Source organism: Tupaia chinensis, unplaced genomic scaffold (genome assembly GCF_000334495.1).
Source record: "Tupaia chinensis unplaced genomic scaffold, TupChi_1.0 Scaffold000515_1, whole genome shotgun sequence".
Lineage (NCBI taxonomy): Eukaryota > Metazoa > Chordata > Mammalia > Scandentia > Tupaiidae > Tupaia > Tupaia belangeri.
In genome coordinates this window covers 4,198,187-4,223,297 of record NW_006160028.1, presented here as the reverse complement: position 1 = coordinate 4,223,297, position 25,111 = coordinate 4,198,187, and the positions used below count along the sequence as shown (strand labels likewise).

Sequence of the window (25,111 nt, the reverse complement as noted above, 5' to 3'; positions counted from 1 at the left end):
TAGAGCACTTTCTCCAGAATAGCCTCATTTGATCTTCCCCAAAGGCTCATGGGGAAGATAAGGCAAAAATGAATCCTATTTTTGTTTAATGGAAGGGCCAGGTGACTTGGCAAGATGACAGTGTTGGTAAGTGGCCAATTTGTGTCTCCATCTCGCCAGGTCCAAGCTCAGTGCCCTTTAACACCTCTATGAAACCCAAACATCTTGTTTCTTCCTCTAGCTTGATTTTGTTTTTTGGTTAAACAGTTCAGTGGGTAATGTTCTGCAGACCTTCATGTTAAGAGCCTGGAGTTAAAACTTCATGTTAAAATCCTGAGGTCAATCCCGTGGCACAGGGGAACCAGCAGTTAGCGTAATGGCTATGTTGCTGGATTCCCACTTAGTCGACCGCAGTTCGTGTCCCGGACCCAGTGGCTTAAAACTCACGCTGGGCACGTGTGGGTGCATGCCCAAAATCCTGAGAGGAGAATGGAGGAGAAGGGATTGCGGCATGACCATCCCCTCTGGGGGGTGATTTCTCGCTTTCTGTCTCTCTGTCTCTCTCTGTCTGGCGAGCGCACGCGCCCTGTAGCAAAAACCTCTCCAATAAATAAATAAACAAATAAATAAATCTAGTGGCACAGCACTGGATTGTGATGCTCTGTGAGGCAGTCCCACGTGAGAAGATCCCTGGTTCAAGTATACAGACCTCTGAGTATACCAGGCATGCCTGTATGCATGGGCTGGGGATGACTGAAGGCTGGGGAGTGGATCACAGTATAGGAGCCCTGTTGGGAATAAGCTCTCTCTTTCTCATTCATGTAATAAATAAATATCTTGCTGGGTTTTTTTTAGTGGAAAACTAGAAACAAGGAAGAATAAGGCAGCTTTTATTAGTCATGAGCCTGGCAGGAAGCAGAGGACACACTTACAAAGAATAATTAGATAATTCACAAAGGTAAAGGGAGGATTAAGAAAAAACAAGAAATGTTGATGCACTCTGAGTTTCACAAGAACTGGGAGCTGCTACCAGCCCCTGGACTGAAAAGGCAAATAGAGAAGCAGTCATCAGAGTCTGGAAAGGGCTGGTAGCTGGAGGAGAAGGCGGCACATTTGCAGTCATGGCCTCTGGCAGAGAAACATGGCCATTGCCAACCTGCAGCAAGTACATAGGATGCCAAGGGAGGAAACAGCCTCCCCTCTCCCTTCTCCCCTCTCATCTTCTAACCACCTACCTCATCAGCGCAGAGCTGGCTCTAGCCAGGAGCCACAGGACAAGGGAACCCATGGACATTTATAAAGTTCAGTGATCTGGAGACACTGGAAGAAAAGGATAAGAGCTGATTTGAAGAGAAAAGCCTGACACCTGGCACACAGCTGCAATCCACTAAGACAGCCAAGTAACTAGGGGAGGGAAAGACGGCACAGGGTCTGAGGGCCTAGAATTTGGGGAGGTGGAAGGGCAGCCTGTCTTACCAGAGTCGAGTCACTCCAGAACCCAGCTACAGCTTTCTGGGAGCTAGTAGGTCCTGGGCCTCAGGGAAGCCCAAGAAAAACTAGTCCAAAACCCCCCAGGAAACCCTACTGATCCCCGAGTAAGGTTGGCCATCCTAGGCCGAGGTTTATATCTCATTCCACCATCCTCCCTTGTACCATTCATTTAACCCCTCTGAGTCTGTCACTGTCTGTGAGGTAGAATAATCGTAATAAAGCTCCTGTACTGTCCGTCTCAGGACAGGCTGGGCCTTTGCATACTGGGAAGGCCCTGGAAGAATTCCACATGGGAAAACATGTGAACATGCCATGGATTCCAGACAGCCTGGACCAGCTAAGCTTCATTTGCTCTCTGTGAAACACAGCTCATAATACCTAGAAGTGAGCAAGGTTGACATTAGAACTGCCATAGAACTTCTTCTTTTTTCCTTTTTTTGGAGAGGTTTTTGTTATAGGGCGTGTGCACTCACCAGAGAGACAGAAAGACAGAAAGTGAGAAATCACCCCTCAGGGGGGATGGCCATGCCGCAATCCCTTCTCCTCCATTCTCCTCTCAGGATCTTGGGCACACACGCACATGTGCCCGGTGTGAGTTTAAGCCACCAGGTCCAGGACTTGAACCACAGTTGACTACATGGGAGTCCAGCGACATAGCCATTACTCTAACTGCTGGTCCTTCATAGAACTTCTGACCAACCTTTCTCATACAAAAACAAGAAAGAAGTCCCACAGGTGGGGACAGAGCTGGGGCCACACAGGTCTCTGTTCTCCCCAGTCCTCCTCTCACAGTCTCACAATGTCCTTCCACCCACAGAACTGCATCAGATCCAAAGGAGATAAAGTCTAGAAAGCGTTTTGTCAGTGCTCATGGTGGTTATTATAATTCTAAGTAACAATAACAATCCTTCCTCCACAAATCTATCCCAGGGCCTAAAGGGCTCATCATGAACTAGTTTTTAAGGGCATGGTAAAATGTAAATATTTTAACAGGGCAAAGCACATGTATATTCAAGAGTACACAGCAGGTGTGTTCATCAGAGTAGTTAATGATAAATATCACTTGCTGGGAATAGGATCCTGGGGGTACCAGACATAGGACAAGAAGGTTTTGATTGGCAGCCGATAGTGGGAAAGAACAAGCTTGATAAACTCCCCATGATGGAAGGACAGTTTGGCTGGGAATATTGCACATTGGAGGCTTCATCCAAACCCCTTCATTAGAGGACAAATCTCTAAATCCTGGAGAGACTGAAGGAGGAGGGTGCCAGAGCTTATCTGAGAGTCAGTGGCCTTGGGCTCAACTCTCAAAACTCTTCTTTAGTGGCCAGATTTTATGGGGCAGACTTCAGCAGAAATTTCCATATATACATATTGTCTTTGTTTTAGAAAGATTGTATGCCATACTGCAGGACTTTTTTGAATGTGTATTTATTTCTTCCATGAGGAGAGAGAGAGACAGCAACCACAACAGGGTCTTGACACCACACTTCACCCTCAGCTGCAGCCAGCCCTGGGTCATGGACACATGCACACTGAGCACAACATGCTCAGCAAGGAGGTCTTCAGACATGAACCTACAACCTTCCCACATGGGTCAGCCTAGCAGAACATACCTTGTATTGCTGCTCTACTGCCTGGCCCTGCCATACTGCAGCTGCTAAACCAAAAGCCTAACCATGACTCTTGGTGAAGAGCTCCAGCTTTCAGACTACTAGGCCAGGGCACTCATCACATTCCACTGAGCTCCTTCTATTCTGCGTCTCTGTGTTTCCTATCATTTCAACTGTCCCTTCGCTCTACTAGGTTTAATCATTCTTCTACACATTCTTTCAATGGTTATCCACTGGGGACCCATGGTGCTCTTCACTAGGAACACAGCGAGGTAGCTTTGTCTTCACAGAGCTGACCAACCACAGGAGTTATTGAAAGCTGCCAAACTCACTGAAACAAGTGCACAAGCAAAGTGTTGGCTCAACCCAGAGCCCAGCTCTGAGCAACACTACTGACTGCTCCCACAAGAGCCATCTTTGCCACTAATACCCTGAACAGAATAGAAATACAGAATGACAGGACTCACAAGACTCCACTGCTCACAGTGCATCTGGAGAACCCAACCCTGTCTCTGTGGGGATGAGGGCAGCATAGCATTGGAGCCCTGAGCATAGGAAATAAGCTCCTTGGAAACCATTCTCAGCTTCATTGCTTACTGTGAGACCTTGGGTAAAGTACTTATCCTCTCTGAGCTCTATTCGCCACCTCTAGGTTACAGCAATAATTATAGCACTCATGAATCTACTGTAAGAATTAATAAGGTAATGTGTGGCAAGCTCTGACAACAAATCCTGGAAAAGTTAGTATTCAGTAAGAGGTCACTGTCATTGTAGGTAAACTGAGGCTGAGGTCCACTGATGGCTCATTGAATGCCACTCATCAGGTTAGAAGCAGATCCAAGTTAAAACTTAGATGTCTGAACATCAGGCCAGTGTTAATTTCCTATCACTTACCACCTCTCTAAAGGGAATACACAATGTGAATTGAGCTTTATCCCATTGGTTGCTTACACAGACTGAGAAAGTTGAGATTATCTTACACGACAGAGCCCTTCTCATTTGGGCCACTAGGAAGACTGTATTTCTTCATTCAAGTAATTCCATTACTATAGACTAATCATCTACCTCATCCTTGCTAAGGAAACAAACCCTCTGGCCTACCCCAAGGCAGTACTGGGGACCAAGTACACCCTCCCAGTCTTACCTTGCTGAATCACTGTTCACCTGTGGCTCAAATCTTTATGGTTACTTGTCCGATCACTTTTAGAAGGTTACAAATGGATTAAAATCTGAGATTACCCTAGTGAAAGTCTGGGGCCCTGCAATGGGTCAGCTGGCCCACCCAGCTGGCCATCAGGGTGAAAGCTAGTTAATGTTAGAACTCAGTGGAATCAATGAATTCAGGCTGTTTGTGTCACCCCCAAAGCATATTGACCATCCTGCTGATAACTGACAGCATTAGCCCTAACTGCTTACTGATTGCATTGAATCAGCGTTAGAGATTCTGGAGTGAGTACAATTGATCTTCCTTTTCTATAGGGGTGCCAGACTCTACAATGGAAATTGGAATAAAGAGTTACGGAGTATAAGATTCTGTAACCAAACTACCTCGTTCAGATCTTGGTTCTACCAACTCCTGTGAGACTTTGGCCGAGTTACTTCACTTCTCTGTGTTTCAGTTTCCCTGTAAAATGGGGTAAATGATTGCTTTATAGGATCGTTATAAAAAGTAAATGAGTTGGTAACTTATAAAGTGCTTGGGGCAAGCAGGTGGCATGGTGATTATGGCACCAGACACCCATATGGCTGACTGCAGTTCAAATCCCAGCCCTGGAGGCTTGAAAATCGTGCTGGGCATGAGCGCATGCATGCCCCAGATCCCAGGAGGACAATGAAGGAAAAGGAATTGTGGCATGGCCATCCCCCCTGGGAGGTGATTTCTCACTTTCTCTCTCATTGTCTCTTTCTGGTAAGGGTAAGTGAACTATGGCAAAACCCTAAAAAATAATAGTAATAATAATTTTAAAAATAGTGAAGTGCTTAGAACATGCCTGGCACTTGGTACACACTGTGTCTGTAAAATTAATAAACTAAGAAGACAGGAGATCAAGTCTCTGATACGTGCACATGCTGGGCATTCGCAAATTGCCTTTTCTTTCACTATCCTGGTGATGGCTTTCCTTGGTAAACTTAAACCTGAAAATCTAACTCTGTACTGCTCTCTCAAAGGCCAAAGACCTCAATGGAGGAACCAAGGAAAAACATGATCCCAGGTGGCCACTAACTCTCCTGGCCAAGTCAGAAACCCCTGCAGTTTCGCTTCTGCCTTGGCCTTAGTTGCTGTCATTGCAGGAGGCTCCTTGAGGCCTTGGGTACAGAGAGCCTTCCCACTAGTGGGCCCTACAGGGCTTCCAAATTCACGTCCAACTTCCCTGCACTGAGCAGTCACTGGGCAGTCACCCACCTCTCACTCCCTACCCCGCTTTCTCTCTGATCCATCACAATGTTTGATCTTCTAAAGGTGGCCAACGTTTCAGAACACCCTCTATTTCTACAATGTGTTCTCCTTCGGACTCTCATTCCATTTAGAGAATTCTATGATTCATTTGTTTTTTGTTATTTTGGGTTTTGAGGAGTGGGAGACAAGAGTGATGTTAAAGAGATATACATGGACGGGTACAAAGATTCTTAATTCAGAGGACGCACTGCTCACTGAAGATGAGAAGAGAGTGTCAGCTACTTCAGAGGTGCCTGACATCAGACAGGAATGACAAGAATGCTCTCAAGACCCTTGTGAAAGCCCACTAGCATGGAGGCTGTCTCCCTGCACTTTATTCTCTGCTTGCCATGCAGTCGGTGCTCAAAGCAGGGGACAGATGGGGAAGTACTCAGTCACAGGCTGCTTCTCTGATGGTCCTTCCCCACTGCGACCCAAGCTCAAGGCCTCATCACCTCTCATCTGGATGGTCCCTCAGTCTCTGCACCCATTCCTCGCCTTCGCCCTCCCCTCAGCCCTCCCTGTGTTCAGGGCTAAATTTCCAAGAACCAGTTTCTGACTACTTCACAGTCCTGGTCAAATACTCCCGAGCTCTCCACAACCTCCAGGACAAGGCTAAACTTCTTACCAACCCTCCAGCCCCACTGATCTTAACTCCCACTGCTCCTTTCCCCAGTCAAAATTCAGCTGTGCTTTTTCACTCTTGCCTGCCATTCTTTATCCTCCACTAAGAATATCTCACCTCCAAATCACCATGTAAATCAAGGTCTCTAATCACTTACTGTCTGGGTGGCCTTGAAAAAGTGACTTAACCCCCCTGATCCTTATATGCTTCATCTACAAAATGACGCTGTCTAAGAGGGGAGGATTCTTAAGAAAAGGAACTAAGATAATATATAAGCACAGTACCTTCAGCAGAGTAAGAGGGCAGTGAAAGTTGGCTTTAATCATAGTCACCTTAATAATGACGGTGTTGATTATTCTATTTCATGTCATCTCTTCCACAAAGCCTTCTCTGATCTCCCAACCAATGCTATTCCTCCTGCTTTGGAAGTTTCCCTGCTCTTGTTCGGAGCATTCCAGTGACTTTCCCACTTATTCTGTCACCCTCTTTGGAGGCAAGGACTATGACTGATCCACCCCTGGATCCTTGGCCTGATCTAAGAATAGACCCTGGCACTTGGCAGGTGCTTAGAAAAACTGATTTTTATTTGGATAGTCCAAATATTCATGAAGAAGGGTCCAGAAAAAGCCAATGGTGATCCTAAACTGCTCTGGAAGAATGGGGTCCACCTGCACTGTTGAGAAATGGCACCGAAGTACCTCTTGTGGTACCTCTGTGTCCATGGACACACAGCCAAGCCTGGGCCACCCGGGGACCAAGCAGCCCTCTTCACAAACTTTGCCCTCATGATTCATCACCCTACTTCCCAAAGCCTGAACTAGTGATGTTCTTGTTCACCAGAAAGGACGAGGGCAAGTGAGCGCAGGAGAGAAAACGGTGTGCTTAGCACAGGAGTCTGCATGGGAAGTGGGAGGAGAGCGGGGACGGGTGAAGGATCCTGTTTTCTAAGAATCAAGGTGTACAGTGATGGAAAGAATTGGAGTGGGAGGGAAGTGACCTGTGGCTTATGCTGTCTCAGCCTCAAAAAAAGATGTTGCCCCTGTGTATAATGTCAATTAGGGAAATTCTCCTTCTAGCTACATAAGCTCCAGGGCTTGGTAAGTAGGTCTCAGAGGGGTCCCAGCTAATTTCTTTTTTTCTGTTTAATTTTCTGGAGGGCATGTATGCAAGAGAGAGAGAAAGAGAGAGAAAGCACTTCCCCATGGGGGATAGTCACGTCACAATCCTTTCTCTGCACTTCTCCCTCTTTTGAGATTTTGGGCATGCATACACATATACCCAGTGTGTTTTCCAAGCTGCCAGCTCTGAGACTTGAACCTCACTGTGAGCCATGTGGGATCCAGCTGCCTTAACCATCAGCTACCAGCTGGCCTAGGTCCTGGCTTCTTGACTCATCTGATCCATAAGCCTTGCTTAGCAGGTGCACATTTTGCTTTGCCCCAAGTTGACCTCACTTGAAATTCCCCATACTGCTTCTATGGCCAGAACTAAAGCCTTGTCATAGAATTCAGTTGCTCTCTGGCATAAGTCAGATCACTCACAGTAGTTGTCCTAAATGTGTCCCAAATTCCAATCTGAAAATTCCAATCTGAAAAATTAGGCTGGGTAGCCCCATGCCTCTCAGAAGTCTATCTCTAAAAAGGGCCCAAGGATCACCTCGTCTATCTAATGCTGACCCAAACAGGGAGGGTCACACCACTAGGCAACAATGCAGCCAGACCTGGAGTGTAGTCTGGCTCTCAGTCCAGTGCACCCTTCATTATCCCAAGATGCCCTCGCTGTCTGTTCAATCCAAGGACATAACCCATGAAGAAAGTAGGTTGTGAAATGCTTCCACTAGAAGCCCAGGGCTGGCTGACTGTCAGATGGCTCTCTCCTGACCCTCCTAACCTAGTCTCAGTGCAGCAGTTTTCATCTCATGGGTTTGTGTTAACCCTTCCCTTCCATGAGACCAAGGCCTGCCTTCCAATGAGTGCCCTTTTGAATCACCAAGATGACTTCTGCTTGCACCTTCCTGGACACCTCCCCTGGCAAGACCTTTCCATTGAGCAATCACCTTGTGCAAACTGACTCTTCCTTGCCCTTCACAATTACTCGGCAACTCTGCAAAACAGTAACTTGACTGTTTATTTTTATTTCAAGCTCAAGGTTGAAGAGCTAGCTTTGGTTTTGTTTGTTGTTTTTCGTTTTTTTCCTTGAGGAAGCTATTAGAGACCTCAGGAATTTCTGGTCTTAATTCTTGATTGCTAGCTTAATAAGACTCCATCTTCTGCTGGCCCCAGTCTGTGCCAGGTAAAAAAGGAAGATACCAGGAAGAAAGGGGCTATCCCAACAAAGAGCAGATGCTCTTTAAATGGAGACTTGGCATTCATTCAAACTTCTGTCCAATCACCCATCCTCATAGCCGTGATCCAACTCATGCTTTCATTGTGTCTGCCAGCCTGGGTCATTATCTCCCATGTTTGCTCTGCAGTTTTATAGTTTATAAGGCATTTTAACTTCTTTCATTGCGTGTGATGTCTAGGACCTCCCTGAAGGGTAGTCAGGGCAGGTTTGCACATTAGAGAGAAGATAATCACATATATTTATACTTACATCTGACCCTGACCAACATTACGTAGTTAAAATGCAGTATAGTCAACCTGCCGACTTAAAGGAGAAAATGTGGTGTTGGTCTTTCCCAGCCCATCTTGGTGGATATAGGTGTAAAGATGCTTTGTGTGTGTAAATGCTAAACCTAGGCCAGGAGTAATTCATTCCAAGGCCCATACCTCCCCCGACCTTGGCTGCCATCCAGCCCCCAGTATATTTCCTTTGTTCAAATACATACGACAGGAGACCCCATAGCACTGTGATTAAGAGAACCAGATCCCACAGGGCCAACAGTGTTTTGCATATCCTCTGACCCACTCTAATGCTAGTGGCTTGAAAAACACACTAGTGGGCTGGCCCCATGGCCAAGGTGGTCAAGGAAACTGTATCCCATATGGCTGACTGTAAGGTTCAAGCAAAGTTTAAGTCCCAGCCTCTGGGGTTTGCAGAACACTCTAAGCAAGTGAGCATATGTGTCCTAAATCCTGACAGGATGGAGAAATGGAGGCAAAGCAATTGCAGCATTATTGCTTCCCAATGGGGAGTGCATTTTCCTTCTCTGTCTCCCCCTAGTGAACGCACACACCTGGCAATAGAAAGAAGGGAAGGAAGGAAGGAAGGAAGGAAGGAAGGAAGGAAGGAAGGAAGGAAGGAAGGAAGGAAGAAAGAAAGGAAGGAAAAAAGGAAAGAAGGAAGGAAGGAAGAAGAGAGAGAGAAAGAAAGGAAGAAAGGAAGAAGCATGTCAGGTGCATATGTGCACACCCAAAATCCTGGCTAGAAGGAGAAATGGATTTCAATGTGACCATGCCTCACTAAAGAGGTGCTTTCTTTTTCCCTCCCTTCCTTTCTCTCTCTTTCTCTGGCAAGCACACAGTACCTTCTGGCAATTAAAAAAAAAAAAAAAAAAAAAAAGCATGAGACTACTGGGATTTTCAGAAGAGCAAAGAGCAAATACTTCCTTTGTGCCTGTCTGTTGACTGATGGCCTTCTGATGCTGGAAATGTCCCATGTTCCTTAGACTATTATTAGGGATAGTTAAATTGGCAGAGTGAGGCTAAAAACAGCCAGTACAACCATCACTAACATTTTGGTTTTCCATTTCAGGAGCAAGTTTCAAAATAAGACCCTTTTTCTTTAAAGACTGCATTTCTTCAGGGAATTTTATTTTGTAAAATTGGGAAGTTTGTCTTTCCTGAGTTTGCTCAACCCCAGTCCCTAACCCTAGAATGTACATTCCAAACTGGAACTTGAGCCTTGAAATCCAGCCAAGTTGGGTGGACTTACTGGTGCCTCCACTACTGGCTGTGTGAGTCTCAATGCCCTGCCCTTGGACAAATGTCCATGACTAGAAATGGAGCAGAATCTCAGGGAGCCACAGGAGGATTGGGAGGGGACAATTCAAGGTCAAGGGACTCCAGGTTTCTTGCACCTAAGTCCATATTTGCTAATAGTTAACCGTGGGAATTTACACCTTTCACATTTTCTTTATTATTACTTCTAAATTGACAAATAAAAATTTCAAATATTTATGGTGTACAAGATGATGATGATGATGTGTGTGTGTGTGTGTGTGTGTGTGTGTGTGTGTGTGTGTATTATAGAAGGCAAAATCAAGCTAACTAACAAATGCATCATTTTTTGTGTAATGAGAACACTTAAAATCTAATCTCTTGGAAATTTTCAAGTGCATCAGTTATTATTAATTTTATCTCTTAAATTTATGTCCCCTCTAGAACTGAAATTTTACATCTTTTCCCCAACATCTCCCTAGAACATCCACCATATAACCTTTGGTAATGATCTTTGTACTCTCTGCTTCTATGAGTTTGACTTTCTTTACATTCCACATGTAAGGGCCACATTTTCATCTGAAATACCCTTGGAATCTGAGCTCCCTTGGCCTGTCCGCAGTAAACCATTCACCTAACTGCCCCCTCTCCCGTAACACACATATTTGCAACCTTGCTTCATTTACCACCCCCACCTCCTCTAAAGCAGCCACGATATTTTAAAACCCTTATTTTGATCTTCTTTGCATATCAGTTACACTATTTCTGAGCATGTTTATTTTTATTTTTTTTTCCGGTGGTGAGCCTGTTGCTTTGAGCCCTCTGCTTGCACGTTTCCACTTCCTCTCACTTTCCTGCATGCGGCTCTGGCCTCCAGGCATGTAGCTCAGAGCAGGCTGGATGCTTCTCATAAGCTGGTGGCCTTTGGTGGAGCTTGGAGAGACAGTTTCTCCCGTCACTGGTGCATTATTGCTCCTGATAGCTGCAGAAGCAAGTTGAAATTTCGGTTATATTTCCTTTGCCCCCATCTTCCAAAGAAGTAGCTCTGACTACTACTCTGGTGAGGGAAAAGGGCTCTGAACTATCAGGAGGAAGACAAGGGACTTAGTCTCAACTCTAACATCTACTTACCTTGAGAAAGTCTTTTGGGTTGGACTTAAAATTGCTAAAACCGTTATTGCTCTAACTTTCCAGGATTCCAATGAACATAGGGATGCTGCTCTAACAATTAGAAAGTATTAAGTATTGAGGATGGGCTTAGGGCCAAGTTCTGGGGTCAACATGTTGGAGATACAGGGATGATTGAGACACCCTGCTTTCAAGAAATGATGAGACTTATGGGATAAAACACCTCTTTGTGACAGGATTTTGTGAAATGAGTGTGATGTGACTTGTGAAAAATCTGAGACAAATTCTTGTCATGACATACGTCCGAGCTCACTTGCTTTCTAACATTTTTATATCGACATTTTTATCTCTTTTTATATACTCAGAAAGGGAGATTATTTGTACATCATGCTAGACTAATAAATGCGACTGTTTTTGCCTAGTGGCAAACATCCCATTAATTCTGACTATACTGAGCCTTCCTGGCTACTCCAAAGTTTAAGGAGACCATGTTTGGGCCCATTTAAGGCCTAGATTTGGAACTTTCAGTTTAAAGGAATAATACAACTCCTTGTCTACAGAAAAAGAGTGATTTTCTGGTCTATGGAAAAACACATAAGTCTACACAGGTTAGAACAGAGAAAAAGGTAGGCCCTGAAGCCAAACCATGAGATTCAAATGGAGATGTCACCATTTACCAACTTTGCAAGGAAACACAAAAGCTCAGTTTTTTTGTTTTTTTTTTTCCTATCTTTAAAATGGAAATGGTAACATTCTTGGCCTTTATAGGACTAAATAAGGTAATGCAATTTAGCACATTCTAAGTACTTAGTAAATGTTAGTTTTGATTATGGCTATTGCTAGACAGGAAATTAAAGGTCATCTGGCCCAATCCTCTCATTTGAGAGAAGAGGAAACTTTGACTTGATCAAAGTCACTCAGCTAGCAGCTAAGCTGGGACTAGAACCCAAGTCTTCTGGTTTCAGTCCCATGCATACTGAAGGGTTCTAATACTTCATGCTGTATTAAAAAATCCACATTTCTAAGTATTAAGAGTCAGTTCTCCTTCCCTGAAGATAGTCTGAAGATAGCACTATTTGTTTTAAATTCATTTACCATCAACTTTGCCTTGAGCACAGACTTGAATGAGATGACCTTTAGAAAGTTTGCTTCATGTTTGAAGTAGGTAGCCAGCCTTCAGGGCTTCCAAGGAAGTGGGAATAGGTACAGCTACTGCACACTTGGCATCAGAGATGCCAAGCCAAAGGCACCAGATTACCAATCTCGAATTCTCCTCTTACATGTGAGCATATCGAATCTCTGGCTTACTTGGAGCCACATATTCCACAGCAAGACACACACTAGAACTTGACTCTCAGACTTGATGTTGGTGTCCTTTCCAAAGAGTTCACAAAAACAGACTTTGAAACTCATTGTTGTGTACGCTGGCCACAGCACCCAAGCCTAGAAACATGCCAACCTACCCTGCAAGGTCAATTACTCATCTAAGTGTGCTTCCTTCCTTTCTTTTTTTCTACCTCCAGCCACAAATGACTGAGGAAATTTATACGAAATACAAAAAGGAATAATAAAGAACACAGGAACATAAACTCCAATATCCTAGAAACAGACCAGAGGATATTCGGGCTGCGCTGTTTAACATGTGTCTATTAAAATTTAAATCCATCAGAATTAAATACAACTGAAAACTGCGTCCCTCAGGTTTACCAGACACACTTGAGGTGTTCAGTATCCACTTGTGACCAGTGACTACTCATTGGACACTGAAGATACAGAATATTGCCAGGATTGCAGGAAGTTCAATCAGATAGTGAAGTCTAGACCAAAGCCAGGTCATATGGTCTTACACATTTGTAACACATTAGCCAAAATTTTGGATCTGAGCTTCAGGTTGACAAAGAAAAAAAAAAAAAAAAAAAAAAAGAGTAAAATTAGTTGTGTCGTTATACTCAAGGGAAACAAAGCTCTTCTAGTACTTAGACATAAAAATATTCCTCATATAGCTTCTTATAAAATCGGTCACTGAGTGACCCAGCAAATGTTATCCTAGAAAACCACAGAAGACAATATATTTTTCCATACAAAGATGCATCATGACTTTTCCAACGGCCCAATAGTAACAAATTTCCATTTTTATATTGACTTAATACAAAAGCTAATGATAGAAGTCACTGAATTCAAATCACTGAAAATGCTTCTTTGCTGAGGGCATAGGATACTTGCTAGTCCTTTAAATGGATACCTTAGCAATCTTGCTCAAAGAAACTTGCTGTGAGGGAACGACATCTGTACCGAGACCTGAAGGATAAGATGAAGCAGCCATTATATTTTGGGAAGAAGAATATCCAAACAGAAGAAAAAGGTAAGTGCAAAAATCTTCAGATGGGAAAGCATTTGGGAAGTTTGAGGGCGAGGACAATAATGGGTATTGTGGGTAAAACCGAGGGAAGGAGATGAGGCAGACAAGTCATTGGGCCAACTCAAGTAGGGTTTTATAGTTCATGGAAAGGTGGGTTAGCAAAGAGGTGACGTTTTAATTTATAGTTTTTGAAAGATCAGTCTGACTGCTGCATGAAGATCTGAATAGAGGGGACAAAAGTGTGGGCCAAAAGAGTATGATGGTAGCTGGGAATCAGATCAGCAGTGGAGATGGTGAGAAATTGCATAAATTGACATATGTTTTTGATGTAAAGTCAGGAGAACTTGCTGATGAGTTAAACACAGGATGTTGGGGAAATGAAGAAAATGAGAATGACTCTTAGTTATTTGCCCTGAACAAATAGTTAGGAGGCCAGATGCCACTTATTATGACAGGGAAGACTTGAGCAAGAGAAATTAGGGATGAGGAAGAAGGAAATCAGCCGTTGGTTTGGGTCACAGATTGTGTAAAATACCTCTTACACACACAAGTGAAGTTATTAAGTCTAGTGCTTGAGGGAGAAGTCAGTTAGAAACAGAGATTTGGAGTTATCTGCGTATAGATGGTATTTTAAAGCCATGGGACTCAAGTTCATCTAGAAAGAGTAGAGATGCAAGAGAGATAAGAACACCAGTGCATACCAAGGTTTGACGTGGAGAGGAAGAGCCAGACGAGACAGAAAGGTAAGGGCAAACATGGGAGTGTGCAATCACAGATACCTTAAGAACATCTTGCAATAAATTTGATGGACCAGCCATGTTGAATTCTGCTGAATAGTCCAGTTAATTGAGTACATTTTGGCGTTGATATGGGTAGGCCATTAGTGAACATGATAAGTGAATATTGTAAGTTGTTTAAATGGAGTGATGGTGTCAGAAGAAAATTGGAGCAGAGTTTAATAGAGAATGGGAATTGAAGTACTGGAGACAGAAATGTAGATCTTTAAAGTTTTTTTTTGTTGTTTTTTTTTTTCTTATGAAGGCACCTGGGAAGGATGGAGGGTCGTTGTTAGAGGGACCCATAGAATCAGGAAAGAGTTTATGTTGTTTAATTCTTTTTTAAATTAACTTTATTTATTTACTTATTTATTTTAATTTGACCGGAGAGGGACAGAGTGAAAGAGAGAGAGAGAGGAAGTGAGAAAGCAAGCCACCGGGTCCAGGACTCGAACCACAGTTCAGCATCCTTAACCATGACGCCATCTGCTGGCCCAAAGAGTTGTTGGTTTTAACAGTTATTATAAAGGCATATATATGCTGATAGAATAGGTAAGGGAGAATATCAGAAATTGAGGTTGCAGGAAAGAAACACAGGAAGAAGATAGGTTCTAGAGAACAAATGGGAGGGTTGGCCTTGGAAGCCATGACACTTTCTCCACTGAGAGGGAGGTACAGATGCAGGTACATGGGTCCAGAGGCAGGAGGGTTAAGATGTGGTGGTGGGAAGATGAACTCATTCTCCTCTAATAGCAAGAAAGGAAGATCATCATCCTGGGGGATGAAAAAGGTAGAGCTTGGAGGATATTTCAGGAAGGAACTAAAGATATGGAGGAGTTGATCAAGAGATTAAAAAGGAACTATTCTAGAAGCGTTGTAGGGTCCTCTGGCAGGGACCACTTGAATTTTATGATCTCAAATTAAAAATGAGCTGGTCAGCCTAGTCTGCAATATTCTTAACAACCTTCTGCTGCTTCTGGTGCAAGCAAAGGAGGAATGAGAGAATAATTGCATTTCTCTGGTGTTGGGGTTTTGCCAGGAACAATATAGGGGAAACCAGCAGGGGAGTGTAGAGTGTTGGAAAAAAGAGAGATTACGGTACAGAGCAGAGGAAGTTAAGGCTAGTGCAGGGTTAAGCTCGCCAGTAACACAACATTACTGGGGCTCCACATATCCAAACTGCCTGCCTCCCACCAGGAAGCCCAGAGTTTTCCTTCCTCCTGCAAAGGGAACTCATTACGGACTTTGCTTAGGTCCTGCCAAATCTAAAATTCCCTTTCAGGTTGTACAAACAAGTAGAAACTGAGGATTGGGCCCAAACTGGTGGGAGCGTCTCTCCTGAGCACAAACCCTCTGCAGCCAACTCTCCACACATGACTTGGTCCTGGGAGGTAGTGCAGCTGGCAGGAAAATACCCTAATTGTGCAGACCGAAGATGCAGGGTCCGGTGGGATTCTGTGGCTCTTACTAGATGAGAAAGTTTTCCCAACGCTGAGCCTTTCTTCCTTCTCACCGTAACCCTGACCCGGCCTGAATTGCAGCTCGTGACACAAATCTGATGAAATGTGAATGTTAAACTATTTCCAAGTACAAGGAATCACGGGGACTTGGGAACCTGCATTGTTATTAGGACTCTGTGAAGTGGCACCAAATGCAAACCTAAGGCTTGTCCTGGTGTGAGATTTTGATTTTGAATGTTGGGAAATACAGATCGGCCCGCCTTCTAAGTGCTTGGCCTTAAAATTACAAACTGATGAAATGCTTACCATGAAAGAGTGCATTTCAAAACAGTGGCAATGGGAAGCAACTTGCTCTTTGTGCAACATCCTATGACCCCGTGGCTCTCACAGGCCCAGGGTATTGCCGCATGGGGCTGCTTCTGAGTTTTAAACAGCCCAAGACCATCCCGGAGTCAGTCCAGTCCTGAGGGAGTGACTTTACCTTTGCCTGCCCCAGTCATCTTCTCTGCAAAGTGGGAAGACTTGTTCTACCTCCTACTCAATTTGCAGGAGTATCAGGAAGATTTGATGAAAACTCATAACTGAAAAGTACTTGGGGTTACTCTAAAATGAGGCTGATATAAATGTGAGTGTCACTATTATTAAGTGTGAAGCAACCCTTCCCACCCCCCTCCTGTCCCAAGGCTACAGAGTGAGCTGTGTGACAGGCTATTTTTAAATTCCCATCTCTGGAAGCATATGGTCCTGGGCAGTGCCAAAAAGAGAAAAATGACCTGCTTCTGTTTGTTTGCTTGTTTGTTTTGAGCTCATGGAACATTTTCTATGTTCTTGGTAAAGATTATCCTTTCTACTCCAAACTAATGATTTTCTACCACATAGTGTGAGACAGACCATGGCAGTGGAACTTGTTTAAGTCACAATAAAAGGCCATCCTAGGGCGACAGTGTATTTATATAGGTCCCCCATGTTTCTTCTGTACCAATTAAGGCATTCAAAATACTAGAATGGTCCCATTTTTAATAATTCCTTCTTAGATCGTTCGGTAGTTTTGCTTGCCCAGTGGCAGCGTTTTTAGGTATACTCATATTTTGCAAATGTGGGAACATTTATTTCATAAAATAAGACATGCTATTTTGCTACCTACAAAAAAAAGTGTCTCAGGGTTTTCCTGATTATTTATTATTATTTTATTTCTTTTCATTTGTATGTGTTGTTAATATCAACTGCTATTGATGGAAACCCTCTCCTGCTCCAAAGATGCTGTATGTTTACTATAAATTTCATTTTTGCTGCCCTTATTAACTGCCTTATCTTCGCTCCCTCTACCTTGCTATTTGGCAAGACTGCTCCGAATCCCGTCAAATTTCCCATTCACTGGATTTTATTGGACTTGATTTCTGACATCCAATCCCTGGGAAGATATCCAGCTGATCAGTTGGAAAAGGAAGGAGATGAAAACACCCGTTTCACAGGTTTCATGGAACCTGACTTTTACGCAAGCTCAAAACAAAACAAAATAAAATCTTTTTAAAGTAATAAGGATCCCACAAGTGTTTCTTTTTCTTTCCTTTTCCTTTTTCTTTCTTTCCTTATTTTCCCCTGGAAGATCTATAACCCAATTACCTTGTCTTTGAGTCAAGTGATAAATAAAAATAGAACTGCTGAGATTTCATGGCACTTCACGTATTCAATGAAAAGGGCAATATACAAAGAGGATGATAAAAAAAAAAACTCAGGAAGACAGAACCTGCATCTTTAACTAAATAATGGAATGAACAACTTGTAAGTGGTCCAGTCATTGTGGCGTGGCAATAACACAAGTGCCCTGCAAAGCTGGAAGCCATATGGCTGACTGTAGTTTCAGACCTCTGAGTAGGCTTGAAAACACACAGGACATATGCATAGGTGCCCAGGATTCTAAGGAGCTGGAGGGCTGGAAAAGGGATCATGACATGACAAGAGCCTGTCGAATAGTGTTTCTCTGTCTGTCTGTCTCTCTCTCTCACGTGCACATTCTCTGTTATTATAAAAGAAAAAAAAAACTAAGAGGAGCTTGAAGTGTTCTGTATGACACTAGGGGCCAATAAGAGAGCTAATTGGGAAATTTACAAAACCTTAAAATAAAAAGTTAGATGTGCCACAGACACATCTAACACATAAGCTCTTCCTCAAGCAGTAGTGAACTCTCTTCATTAGAAAGACCAGAGGAGGGACCAGCAGTTAGTGTAATAACTATGTCGCTGGACTCCCACGTAGCCAACGATGGTTCGAGTCCCGGACCAGGTGGCTTAAACTCATGCCAGGCACGTGGGCGTGCATGCCCAAGATCCCAAGAGGAGAATGGAGGAGAGGGTATTGGAGAGTGATCATCCCTCCAGGGTGTGATTTCTCGCTTTCTAGCTCTCTGTCTCTCTGTCTTTCTGGCAAGCGCATGTGCCCTATAGCAAAAACCTCTCCAAAAAAAAAAAAAAAGAAAGAAAGAAAGGCCAGAGGAGAGGGTAGATGAACATATCAGCCTCCGATGTTGGGACAGAAATTCTTTAATTGGCCACACATGTGACCAGATGACCTTATCGGTCCTGTCTAGCTCTGGTCATCTCTGACTCAATGCACCAGCCAGCAACTGCCCATTCTTTCTGGTAGATAGACAAATAGACACTGAGAAAGCAATTCTGTTCTCATGAATCTTCTCATGCACATATCAAGAGGAACCCTGCGTTTTTGCCCCTCCTTGCCCAATTGAACTCAAATCCACAAGATAAATCACCAAGAAAGGAAAGTGCATAATGTCTGGTCTTCCTCCTGCGCATAGAACTGTCTTTCATGTACGTGGAATTCTTCCCTCGTTTCCCTCGGACTTAACAAGAATCATCTCATCCTCAGCCTGGCCTCGTGCAGCCTTCTCTTCCCTGCAGCTCTCCATAGGTCCATCCTTTACACAGTAGTTCTTCCCTGTCATCATTTCATAACGACTTCATTTCCTAACGACTCATTTAGTTATTATTGTGGGAGCATTAGACCAGGCTGGCAGGTGTGACAAGCTCTTAGAACTGCCGTTGTCTTGCCCAGAAGATACTATTTGTTATTAGCGCTGCAGACCTCACCTGGTGGTTGGGAACGTTAAACAAAAGATGTGTAGAAGCAACTCTGACTCTCCTTTACTTATAACTGGCTTCGGATTTTAAAATTCTTAACTCCAGCATGACTGGGAGTCTTAACTCCAAGTAGATTGACCTACCTAAAATCTATCAAGAAAATCCTCCACTGGGAAAACAGTTAACTCAGGTGAGCTCCACCCATAAAGACCTTCCCCTCCATCTTCTCTGTCTATGCCATCACCTGGCTTTTGGGCTTCACTTTCTCCTGGAGGCACAGCCAGCTTCTCCGCTCCATTAATCACCTACCCCTTCTCTGTCCTTCCAGAGGGCTTAGAGTCTTTAACTATCATCTAAGCAGTAAATAGTTCACAGCATTGAGGTGTTATGTATGTTTCATTCGGGTATGCCCCAGGTTGTGAGTTCCTGGAGGGTCAGGACCATTTCTTACTTTTCTTTTGAATGCCTTTGGTGCTTACCATACTGTTGGTCACAGAATAGTAGAAACAATTCTTCACATTTGTGAACGGTTTAGTGTTTTCAAAGCGCTTCCACCCATCATTGGCTTAATGTCCCCAACAACCAGGTGAGCTCTGTACCACAGATAACAAATAGTATCCTATGAATGAGAAAACTGAAATTCAAAGTGCTTGTAACACCTGCCCCTCTAGTCCAATGCTCTCACAATAATAGCTGTTAAATGAGTAAATTAAAGAACAGATCCTGCAGTTAAAAAAAAACAATCTGTGGATAGCCAAAGGGAAGTGGCCACATATTTGGCAACTGCCCCATCATGTTCATGTAAGTTGGCCTCCAGTAAAGGCCAAAGAATCCTTAATATATGGGGACCAGCAGGTAGCGTAGTGGTTAGGGCACTGAACACTCCTACATGACCAACCACAGTTCGAGTCCTGGACCTGGTGGCTTGCTTTCTCCCTTTCTTTCTCTCTCTCTCTCTCTCTCTCTCTCTCTCTGTGTGTGTGTGTGTATGTATGTGTGCATGTGTCTCAGAGTCTGGTCAAATTTTAAGATAAAAGTGAATGAATAAATAAAATTAAATAAATCATTCTTTAAAAAATAAAGCAGCAGGTAACATGGTGGTTAAGGCACTGAACACTCCTACATGGTCAACTACAGTTTGAGTCTTGGACCTGGTGGCTTGCTTTCTCCCCTTCTTTCTCTCTCTCTCTCTCTCTCTCTGTCTCTCTCTGCTCTGGTCAAATCTTAGGAAAAAATGAATGAATAAATAAAATTAAATAAATTATTCTTTAAAAAATAAAAAGAATCCTCTTCACATAAATGACAAATGGTCTATGTCTTTTTCACTCTGGCATGTTCTGTTAATAAGAAGAGATTCCAGTGAGAACAAGAGTGGTTTTGGATGTGTTTCCATGAATATCAGCAACTTCAGACACTACTCTGGACCTGGCCATCTTGAGGCTTCTGGGAAACTGTGGCAGACACAAAGGATTGTGGACTTAAAAGTAGCTTTGGACACCAATTAGTCCTCAGTGTCTGCACATCTTTAATTATTAAATTCAGCCAATCACATTTAAATAAATTGTAAAAACAAAACAAACTTTGAAAATGTACTTCTGTTCCTCTAGAAATTACCTCTGAATTTTCGAGTAAAAACGCCTGCCAGCTTTGTTCAGCCAAGTTCTCTTTCCCCCTCTTTTCTTTGACAATGAAAGCAGCTTTGGTGCCAGCGCTCAGATCTGGCAGGTGTTTGATGACACATGTTCTGTGATAATGTTTATTACATAAGTTCATTCACACTAGCTCCCCTAGCTTGTGAGGCATCATTGCCACTTATCATAAAGCTGGCCTTAAATCCAGAAGCTGTTTCGTGAAGATCTATTTTTTTCCTTCTTTTAGCTCTCCGTGTTCTCTCAGCGTCTGGTGCAATGGAGAAGGCAGGAAATGGGTGCTTGAATCCTGAGTCTGCCACAAGCTGTCTGTGTGACCATGGGGAAGCCACTTCTCAGTTTAAGCCTTGGGCTGCTCATTTGTAAAATGAAGAGGTGGGAGCTGTGATTGCCAAGGTTGCTCTACGATCTGACATGTCCTGATGAGAGGACAAACTGGAGGGGAAGAAAGCAATTTCTGTCACGCAGAAACATATGCTTGCCTTTCCTCACCCAGAATATGCTTTACAGAGCTGGGGAGCAGCACTACCCATCGCGGTGGAGAAGGGGCATGCAGGTGTGTGGGGGGAGGGGCACAGAGCGAAGGGCTGTGCTAGTGAGGAAAAGACAGGCAGACACCATCAATGACTTTGACTTCATCACACTTTCTATTTTTTTATTACATTATGTAGAATTAAAGGACCTTCAAGGTTTTTAAAGTATAAAAACCTATAGGAGAACTACTAAGAAACTCCAGCTCTCGTGATTGTTCTAGAAAAGGCATTCAGAAATTTTAATTTTGAAAATTTGACTACTTTTTTTTTTTTGGAGAGGTTTTTTTTGTTTTTTTTTTGTTTTTTTTTGTTTTTTTTTTTTTTCCTTTAGGGCACATGCGCTCACCAGAAAGACAGAGAGAGACAGAGAGACAGAAAGTGAGAAATCACCCCCCGGGGGGATGGCCACACCACAATCCTGTCTCCTCCTTTTTCCTCTCGAGATCTTGGGCACACACGCATATGCGCCCGGTGTGAGTTTAAGCCACCAGGTCCAGGACTTGAACCACAGTCGACTACATGGGAGTCCAGCATGGGAGTCCAGCAACATAGCCATCATGCTAACTGCTGGTCCCAAAATTTGACTACTTTTTGAGAAAAAAGAGGAAAAAGAGCCAGCAGATAGCCAGGGGGTTAAGGCGGCTGATCTCACATGGCCGACTCTACTATTCAAGTCCCGGACACCATGGCTTGAGGATCACTCAGGGTTTCCGGACACCACGGGGGGTGTGTGTGCGTGCATGCCCAAAACCCCAGGAAGACAATAGAGAAAGAGGGATTGTAGCATGGCCATCCCCCTGGGGGGTTATTTCTCACTCCCTCTCCCCTCACTCTCTCTGTTTCTTTCTGGTGAGCACACACACATAGCAAATTTTAAATAAACAAATAAACAGGGAAGAAAATGCCACCTGTCAAGAATCTTTAAAATGACCACATTGATGCTTTTTTTCCCAAATATCTCTTGGCTTACCCATATTGTAGGCACTTCATGCATTAAAGTTCGTGCAAAACGAGCTCATGCACATTATATCATTTGCTCTTTTAAACAACCCTCTGGAAGACAGCATTGCCACTGTCCCATTTTACAGATAAGGAAACTGAGGTGCCCGCAAGCCTAGCAAGTCAGAATACTCAAATTGCAGGCAGCGGGATCAGCAGATGGAGTAAAGTTACATCGCTAGACTCCCACGTAGTAAACCATGGTTTGAGTCCCAGACCCAGCAGCTCAAAACACTCAGGCCAGGTGCATGTGCATGCGTGCCCAATATCTCGATAGGAGAATGGGATTGCAGCGTAGTCATCTCCCCGGGGAGTGATTTCTTACTTTCTGTCTCTCTGTTCTCTGGCAAATGCACATGCCCTACAGGGGAAAAAAAAGGAAAGAAAAAGAAAAAAATTGCTGGTTGCGAAACTGAAAGTTAGCCCAAATTCTTTGCCTCCTATTCTGGAGCACTTTCTGCTACTGTACTTTAAGACATTCCTTCACGTTGTCCTGTGGGAACCTGCTCTCTAAAAGACTAATGGAGAATCACAAACTAGCAGAGCAACAACGTTCCTTGAAATCGCGTAACAGTTTTCCTCATCAGAGTACCTCTCTGGTACTCTGGGACAAGATGGCTGCAAAATTAGCACTGAAATCCCTTAACTCGCTTCTTACACTCTTTCAGCTACTTGGTATTAAAAACTACAGTGGGAGCCAGACAGTGGTGCTGTGGTAAAACGCAACACTCTGTAAGACAATCCTACATGGGTAGGCTCCAGGTTCAAATCCAGAGATCTCTCTGAGTAGTTGAGGTACACACTCACCTATTATTCAAGACTGGCAAAAGCCTGGCTGTGCATCATGGCATTGGGACCCCGTCGTGAGTGTTCTCTGTCACGCGTGAAATAAACAGAAAGAAACTGAAAAACAACAATGACAAAGCAATTCAGCAGGTCAGTCACTGAAGAGAAGATTAGGAGTTTGTGGAGTTGTTTTGGAGCAGGTGGTTTAGTTCCACTTAATCGTCCTGCTGGCCAGGGCTGGACAATTCACTTTTGCCTCAGTTTCTTCATTGGTTTGCATTAGCTGACCTGGCCAACATAATATAGAGGGACTGAGGCAAAAAAGAAATGTTACTGCCCATGAGTCATTTATTCTTGACCTTCGGCATGTTTTGAAAATGTGTTGTGAAATGCTCACCAATCAATAAGTCCATAACCGGGCAGTAGCAAAGCAGGGGGTTGTGCAAGAGGGGAAGCAGCAGCAATGCTGAATCATTCAGGAGGTTCCATTCTGAGGGCAGGACCTACAGTAGGACCCAAAGATACAAAATACTCATAACTGTTTCTAAAGGAAGCGACTAGTTTAAAGCTAGCCACTAAATGTAGATACCCCCAAGTTAGCACGTCTAACCTTTTCCGTCAAGGGCTAAGACCAGCGTTACACTCTATGCTGCTTGACGCCTCTTCTCTGCACCCCAGACAGTAGCCTGAGCTCTGACGTTACAAGTGCTCTAAGTGAAGGAAGCAGCTGGCACAGGAGAAGGAGCACAGAACAAACCCTGGGCTGCCACATCTAGTCCTGGGAGTCGTCGCATCCTCTGTTGGATCTCCATCCAGGTCCTTCCTTTCTACCAAGGAGAGGCAGCATCTGCCCCATAAATCCCACAAAGCTCAGAACTGATGAGAAATATGAAAACACTTTGCAAACTACACAAATACAAGACACCATTAGTAGAAACTCATAGAAAGAGTCTCCCATGTAAGCAATGGCACTGGGGTATGATTTTGTGGTTAGAGACAAAATCAACACCAAAGAAAGTCCCATAGAGAGGACAGAGAACTTTTGAACTCTACTTTGTACTAGTGACCATTAGCTATAAGCAATGGCATGCTAGCAATACTTAACAGCTGCCTCTATGGCGGTGAAAATGTCCTAAATAGAGGATTTTGATCTCTGCAGGGTAAATACTTGCACCATGGCCAATTAATTCCAAGCTATCAATGTGACATCAATAACCATGGAGTGAACCAAAAATGCCCACGACTGGCTCTCACATGTAGGTGCAAACCGCTCCCGCTTCAGCACACCACTGGAAAATTTCGGAGGGATTATAGGTTGGTATTATGAACTTTAGAAGCCCTTCTGATACCCAAGAGTCAAGCTTTAACATGCAATCATAGGGTCTGTTTCTCTAATAACTCAGAAATATGAATTCTCATTTTTATTTAAATTAGTATTTGGCATTTTTAATAGCAAACCACAACTGCAAATTTCTTTATACACATTATTGATCCCTAAAATATAGTTCTATCATCCTGAGTAATGTCCCTCAACTTTCAAATCTTTTGATTCAGAAGATTAGCAAGCGAGGCAGAACAAAGTACAGCACGAAAATGGAAACAGAACCTCTGCGATTAAGTGCCAGCAATCCCATCTGTGAGACCTTGTACAAGTCACCTGCCTTTGAGTCTCAGTTTCTATGACCCTAAAATGGGAAAAGCCCTGGTTTTGTCTGCCTCATCGGACCATTCATTGTAAGACCAAAGGAAATAATGAGAGTACAAGAGTTTTGAGAACAGCAAAGTCATAAATTCGACTTTGAACTATTATTATTATTTCTATCAAAAAGTAATCACTAGGCATTATCATTCATAATAATTATCTACCTGCACTGTGCTAGACAAGGCCTTACAGGCACTGGCGTCCTCTTCCAGAACTGTGGGCTCCTGCAATGTCTCAGTGAAGTACAGCCACACTCAGGTGAGGTCTGTGAGACACGTGGCGAACAGTCCTGGGCCCATGAGATAGCTCACTATGCCGGTCCAGCCCAAGCCCTGTCTATCCGGAGCTTGTTACATTGCCACCAAGGAGCTAGGAGTCTGCTTGAAAAATTAACCCAGCCAACTTTGAGTCCATCTTTGAGGCCAAGGTCTATGAGAGACTCTGCATTTTAAGCAAGTGACCCAGTTGATTCAGTTATAAGCAGTACTTGACAAAACAAAAACCCCATCTGATGTGAAACTTGATGGAGTGGAACAAGGAGAGGATTCTCTATTGATTCTCTGCCAGGTACGTGATAGAAAGCACTGCTTTTTGAGGG

At 43.6% G+C, this 25,111-nt stretch overlaps 1 long non-coding RNA gene across 1 annotated transcript; it reads right to left on the bottom strand.

The window, feature by feature from the left end:
- Positions 1-10,664: 10,664 nt before the first annotated feature.
- Positions 10,665-24,832, bottom strand: LOC102492613 (uncharacterized). Its single transcript, XR_335727.3, has 3 exons — positions 24,678-24,832; positions 22,833-22,928; positions 10,665-11,008 (listed from the first exon to the last, which is right to left on the bottom strand). It is a non-coding gene; the product is annotated as an uncharacterized LOC102492613 (long non-coding RNA).
- Between the last annotated feature and the right edge of the window lie 279 nt (positions 24,833-25,111).